The following is a 7,885-nucleotide window of genomic DNA, read 5'->3' as shown; positions in this document are numbered from 1 at the left end:
TCAAAGCACTCCACAAATGATTCCAAGACTCGGATTCGGACTCTGTGACTGTGACTGCGACTGCGACAGTGGCTGTCGATCAAGCCAAGTTTTTATACCCGGCACCCATAGGGTAGAAGGGTATTATTACAGATGCAGAAGAAGGTATGTCTGACACTATAAAGTATGTATGTTCTTGATCAGCGTCAGCAGCCGAGACGATATAGCCATCTCCGCCTGTCTGTCCGTGCGTATGAACACCTAGATCTCAGAGAGTATAAGAGATATCATTTTTTCTACACGCCGATCAAGTTTCCTTCAAATTTTTGCAACGCAAATTGACAAAAATCAAATACCTAGCGTAATTTTTAAACTACAGTCACGATTTTTGGTACAGGCAACAATAATACTTAGTTGCTTTAACTGACAATCGGTATATTTTTTGCACTCTATGGAATATTTGAAATGTAGTACTATATTAATATACCAAATATAGCTTTTGGTATTTTGCATTCTATAAAATATTTTGAAAGTAAAACTATATCAACATACCAAATATAACATTTGGTATATTTTCAGTATTTTGTGGTATAATAATTTGGTATATTGCAAATACCACTCTGGTATATTCTGGTCATTTGTGGTATATTTTGAATGTAGTACTATATTAATATACCAAATATAATTTTCAGTATATTTTTAGTATTTGTGTGGTACAATAATTTGGTATATTGTAAATACCACTCTGGTATATTCTGGTCATTTGTGGTATATTTTGAATGTAGTACTATATTAATATACCAAATACAATCTTCAGTATATTTTTTTAAGTATTTTTGTGGTACATGTACTTGGTATATTTTAACATAAATACAGCAATGTTTTGATCTTAATGTTAGAATATTATGCAATGGCTAACGGGTATCTCACAGTCGAGTACTGTAACTCTCTTGCTTGTTGTTGCTGTTGCTTTGTCTGATCTACAACTGGGCAAGTTTCTTCCTCTTCAATGATTTTTTACTGCGCTCCGCTCTCTGCGTGCGATCGTTTGTTATTGTTACTGCTGCTGCTGCTGCTCTCTTTTAACTGATTTATTTGTTTTTGTAATTCAAGTCAGTTTTATTAATGAAAATCGCTGCACGGGAAAATCTTTTTTTTTTTTCGTTGGAGGGGAAAATGATACATAAACGATTCTCTTTTCACAGACGGAAGACGGAAATGAAATTTGAGCTTATTTCTTAAGTTATAAATTGCTATGAGTTTTAAAATTTGCATGCATAACGATTTATTTAAAGTTTAAACCAATTATAACGTAGCCTTTTATTTTATTTGAATCGAAATCATTCAAGCTTAACATAATTAGATCATTCTGTTTAGGTTAATAGACAGCTGTGAATCTTTTGAATATCACATAAATTCACAAAGGAGAGCTGCTCTTGATTTTTATTATTGTAATAAGTTTAGAGGCAATCAGTTTGCCATAAATTCGCACAAAATCTTTCAAATTTCATTCGATATGCAGCCAACAAAAGGCGAGTCGATTATTTAAAGACAGACAAATCGATTGATGAACTATTTATGCAAAATATCAGAGAGTCTTTTTTTCCGGGGGCATAAATTAAACTTTCGCCTACTAACTATGGTATTTTTGTGAATTTAAACACATGATTTTGATATGAAAGAGATCTATCAAAATGATCTCAATTTATTGACAAACACTCATAAACAGTTTTATTAACAATTCATGCAAAATTTTATAGTTTTCATTTGAGTTTATAAGGTAAAAATTTCTTCAAGGATTTGCAATTAATGCATTACTTTTATTTTTGTATATTAAAGTGATGAATACATAATAAACATATATTTTAAACAATTTGAACCAATTTTCAATTTTTAGTTCACTCGCAATTATGTATAAATTTTGCCTTCAATTGAAATGATTTTTACATCAATTTTGCAATAGAGTTTGATATATTCTGCAAGTCATGACAAAGTAATCATCTGGTAATCGATTAGTATAAAAAGTAGTTTCTCGTTAACAATTATTACTGAAATATTCAATTCTGTTTGCTAAGTTTTACTATGAAAAAACTTTATCCGAATTTATTATTTTAGAATCGTAAATTTATTGTATGAATTGGTGCATTTGTTGCTAAATAAATTCAATTCAATTCGCAGTGATAATGTTATAATTAATGAAGGAATAAATAGCTAAGGAATTTAGATTCATGTGAAGAAAACAGGTCGATAAAATAAAGTTTTAGATTGAAAGATGTTCAATCAAATTAGTATTATATTAAAATTTGTATGTTTTCCTTCTAAGCAGTTCACTTAAAGTACTTTAATACCCTTATTTCTAGATTTTATTATCAAATACATTATTTTTGGCTACTTCATTGTTGATTGATATATTATTATTTATACTCTTTTGTTTGTTTAATAATAAGAAAAACTGCAAAGCGAGAAAAAAATCTAGATTGGGAGGAAGATTGCAAATCTTGATTGAGGATATTTTCGATCTTAAAAAATACGATTTTTAGGTTAAAAGAATATATTCATAATTTAGAAATCTTATCTTGTCTTCAGCAAACATCTATTAACGAATATTTTCTTCCCACTTTTATGGCTGTAACTGTAGCGCATTTAATTCTGTATTTACAATTATTTAAGTAGTTATTGAATGCCAACGAATGCCCAAGCGATTAATTTACCCATAATCAGAGTCAGAGTTGTTTGTCACCTTGACTTCTGATTGTTGTATTTTTGGGGTTTATCTCGAGCGACAACGTTGATGAATCCATAAGAGCGTCGTCGTCGTCGTCGTTGTCGTCGCAAGTGGTAATCGCTTATGGTGCAAATGATGTGAGTTCTCGAGTTTGAGTTGGAATCCAACCACCCAGAAAGCAAACAAACGTCTAACTTACAACGCAAATCTCAGTGCTTGATTTCTCCCCTCCGAATCTGGAATCGGACTTGGACTCGAACTCGGAATCGGAATCGAAGTCGTGCTGCCATATGGCAAGTGGATTGACATAACTTAATTGCCAGTGAGGAGGAAACCGCCCTTAAGCTACATGCCACTCGGCAAACAACAAGCGAGAGGCAAGACAAAACCCAAAACAAAAAAAAAAAAGGAAAGAATGAAAAAAGGAATGCAAAGAGAATTTGTTGCAAGGGGTAAAAGCGGCAGCAAAAGCATTTGGTTTTGGCTGGTGAAATCATAAAACGAAATCTCATTATCGAAAACGTGATAATCGCTGATAATCGTCAATGTTGTTGTTGCTGATGATATCGAGCTCTCGAGCTCGGAATCTTTGGCAAAACTGAGCTGCGATTGGGATTGAGACGGCGACTGAAACTGGTTGCGAGGGGTTTCAATTACCAAAAACCCATAAATCCGTTAGCTCAAGTAGCTGCTACGTTTTTGGGGGCAGCTTTATTAAGTCAGCATGGATTTGGCAAAAGGCGTAAAGCCGTCGATGAGGCTGCTTCCTTCGGCTTCAGCTTCAGCTTCTGTTTCCAGTTAAATTTTGTGTCTTGAACATGTGCTACCTGACACACATACAGAGAGAAGATCATAAACTCATAATCACCTCTGGTTCACTCTCGTCTGGTAATTATTAGGGCTCGCAATTGGAGTCCCATGCCGAGTCCTTTTCTTTCTCTCGCGTCTCAGATTAATGCGCTCGCATTTTTATTGTTTCCGCATGCTTTTGGCCTGCCCCGAAACAATGAACACGATTAAGGCGTTTATCCAGCTAACCGCAGCAGCCGCAGCCGCAGCGTCCTCGATTGCAGGTCGCCGAGTCGAGTCGAGTCGCCGAACTGTCGAGTTGTCGTGGTTCAGATGCCAGAGTCCACGTTCAGGTCCAAAAACCGCCCGGAATGCGGTTAATCCTTTTGCTATTTTCTATGTCGCGCGCTCTCAAAGCCGAAGTCCGTCTCGCAGTCTCTCAATCTCTCAATCTCGGGTGTCAGGTAGTTCAACTCGACTGTTTGCTGGCCCTTGTCTTGGCCCGGCATTACCGAAACTTGTGCAGCTTACGCGGACTCCTTCTCGAGTGTTGCTCTAACTTTGCTTTCTCTGTCTCTGTCTGTCTCTCTCTCTCTTTTTCTCTCTGCACTTGCGCATCCTCAAACCTCAAACCTTTTCTTGTTTTTCGCATGCAGTGCGTTTGTGTCGCGCGCGCCGAGCCACTTTGCGGTTTGAGCGCTTAACCGCATCATAAAACCATCACAAAATATAAAAGTAAACCATTATCATCATCACGAACGCACGACGGTGGTCTCTCAACCCTCAGTCTCAACCTTAGCCAGGCTTTTACCTCTCGCTGTCTCTCTCTCTCTCCCGCTGTGTCCGCCCGCCTGACTGTCTGACCGTTTGACCGTCTTTGCACCAGCTGCATTGATCCGTTTGTTGCATTTAGCCGAGTTGCAGCAACGTTTTAATGAACGGAACTCGAAACGCGCTCAACTAAAATTCCACTTGCCTTGGTTTTTCACATTTTTCCTGGCTGCTGCCGCCTTTTCCATTTCCCATTTCCCATTCAATGATGTCTTTAGCCTTTTTCCAAACTCATTTGTTAAGCAACGAAAATAATTATGTCAAGAGATTGCATCGAAAAGATGACAACGCTCACAAAAACCGATTAAACACAACTTAATCAAATAATTCAATAATAATTAAGTTATTTTGTATAGAAATTTTGAATTTTTTTGCTTGTTTGATTGGCAAACATATGGCAAAAAGACCGAAACTAAATAAAGTTAACAAAACTTCATAAAATAATTGAACAAAAATTAAATTACTTAACTGCTCTTATGATAAATTAAGTATTATTTATTAAGTTATTTACACAATCGAATTATTTCAGTTTTTCATTTAATTTTTCAAATTAAAGCCTAACTAAATTGAATTGTTGATCAAATTACTATATATCTATATATATTTATATATCATATATCTATCATATTTATTAATGATTTAGATTTATTTTTCTATTATAGATTTATTTCATTTTAATAAATATACGTGAATAATTTGATAAAATTCTTTATAACTCTATTTTGTTTGTTCCGTAATTCATTCTGGTTCTATTCTTGTTATATTATTGTTCAAATCTTTTCTTTTTTATTTGCTGAATAATATTAAAAGTACTTAATAATGATTAAGGCACTGCTGACTTCAATTGAATATTGCCAAAAATAATTATTAATAATTTAGAAACCGTATTATTTTAGTTTTTCACAAATGTCTCTTAAGAAATTTATATTTAAGTTCACCTCAAATTTAAGTTTAATTAAATTGAATCCCTGATTAAATTAAGTCTTTTATTTGTGTTCTGAATGAGTTGTCATTAATATTTATAAATGATTAAGAAATATTATAGTTTATAGTTGTCTATTAAGTAATTCATATTTTTGTTAATTTCAAATTAAACCAAAGTTAACTACATAATGCGGCATTTTTAGTAATGTTTATTGCGACCTATAAATTGACTTAAATTTTTGATAATCGTAATGAAAATATTCAAATGACAAATACTAAATAAAAGCTAATTAAGCAAATTCCATACTTTCCCCTTTTGCGATTTATTCTGTCTTTTTTAATCACTTTAATCTTCGCTAAGGATCGTGAAAAAGAACATCAAATAACTGTCAAGCGGACTTTCATTTCAATCAAACGTTGGTTATTTTTAATGCAATCGTTTATTTGCACAGCGATGTCAATAGACATCAAATATTACTCATACGCCACGTCCACATTTCAATTGAGTTGGATTTGTTTTTTTTTTATATTTTGTGGATTTTAGTGTGACATTTGCAGCTGTCACACATTTCACACTTTCTGTTGCCGCTGTTGCTGTTGTTGCTGTTGTTGCTGCTGTTGCATGCAACTTAATCATGATATGTATGCCACGCCCCCAAGACTCGCGAGGCAGACAATAAAAGACAACGGCTCAGGCGCTAATGAAATTTACTGGCTTGAGTTGCCTGTGGACACGCGCCTACGACAGCGCCTAATGAATGTGCAACAGTTGCAGTGGCAGTGGCAGTTGTGGCAACGTCTGGTGGCAATAAAAAATCAGGCAAACGAATTGTCGTTAATCAGCGCTCAGGCGAATGACGAAGTTAAAGTCCCAAGTCCCAAGTTGAAGTCGCAGTCGAAGTAAAAGTTGTGAACTCTTGTTGTTGTTGTTGAGTGCAGTAGCTAAACACCCACACACACACACACACATACACACACACACACACATACAGTTTGAGTAAATCTCCACCTTGCCCATATTCTCCATTCTTAGCTCCTTTCGTGCCTGCAATCAAAACTGTCGCCTATGAAAAATGTGCAGGGCAATGGCGTCGAACCTTGCAAACATATGCAGCAACAACAACACACACACACACACACACACTTAACACCCACACATGTCGCTTCAGTTCAGTTTAGTTCTCAATGTTTGCATTTTTTATGCCCAACGACAACAACAGCAAAAATTGCCATTTTTACCAAAGTGTAGTTAAAGCAGCGCTCACAATAAAAATATAGCTACGAAAATAGTATTTGAATGTGCATATATTTTCCTTCCCTCTCTCACCCACTCCCTCTCTCTCTCTCTCTCACACACACTCTCTTTCTCCCTCTAGCTGTGTTTCTGTTTACTCGAGCGAGCTGTCAATAAATTTGTTGCATTTATTTTACACTCTTTAAACTTCATACCCTTCTCGCCTAAGCCGACAGAAATGGGGTATTAGCTGCTCAATAATAAATATACTCTAAAATCGATACTACTTCCATAAATTTGCAATTCTGCATAACAATTATTACAGCATTTCTTTCTGTTCAGCATTGATTTTCATTTACAGAACATTTGTTGAATCAACTATGTAAAATATATAAATACATGTATTTTTAAATATATCCATTTTTTAATGAAAGCAGAACTGTGCGGTATTAATTTTAAAATATACCTAATTAATATACTAAATTATACCAAATGCCATATTTGTTATATATCTATTACACAATATTCAAAATACATACCGCAAAAATACTAAAATTATACTAAAGTCTATATTTGGTATATCAATGTTGTACTACATTCAAAGTATACCATAGAGTGCAAAATATACCAGATTGGTAGCCAAAGAAACTAAGAAACATATAAAGCGTTTTTTTCCTCTACAAAAGTATTTCTTATATAACTTCTTCTATTTTTATCCGATCGACCAAAAGTTCAGGAATTACTAAAATTATAGTTATTATTAAAGTAAAAAAAAAATCATATACCGAAATGTATTTTTATTTTGAGTAAAATTGAATCTTAAAGCTCTTTATTAGCACTTTCGGTAGAGCTAAGAATGATTTTGGAATTGTCTTTCTATTTTAAGATTTTTATATCTCTGGATTAGCATTATATTTAGATTACCTCTAAATGCTCTCTAGATGCATTTTCGTAAAGTTTTCTGTTTTACAATAAAATATTATATACAAATTTGTTCATTATTTGAATTCGTTAATTTTTGCAATTATCTTAAGACAGAAAAATAATTTCAAAATCATTCTTGGCTTTAATTAAAATGCTTATCAAGAGATACAAGATTCACCCTAACTCAAAATAAAAATATGTTTTTGTATACGCAATTCTAAATATTGATTAATTTTCTTTAACTTTCTTTAAACTTTCTTGGATTTTATATAATTGTATAAAAATATATGTTCTCTATAACAATTATTATAGCATTTGTTATTTATTTTGATTGATTTTTGTTTATACATAAATATATACTAAATAAAATAGAATTTTATATAAATATACATTACATATTGTGTATGTAGCTTTTTTTCTTTTAAAAATTGACTTTATTTTCTTTAAACACATACCGATTTTACAGGACATTTACCGAG

This window comes from Drosophila sulfurigaster, chromosome X, assembly GCF_023558435.1.
Source record: "Drosophila sulfurigaster albostrigata strain 15112-1811.04 chromosome X, ASM2355843v2, whole genome shotgun sequence".
In the NCBI taxonomy this organism is placed as follows: Eukaryota; Metazoa; Arthropoda; class Insecta; order Diptera; family Drosophilidae; genus Drosophila; species Drosophila sulfurigaster.
Note: the sequence above shows the minus strand (reverse complement) of the source record.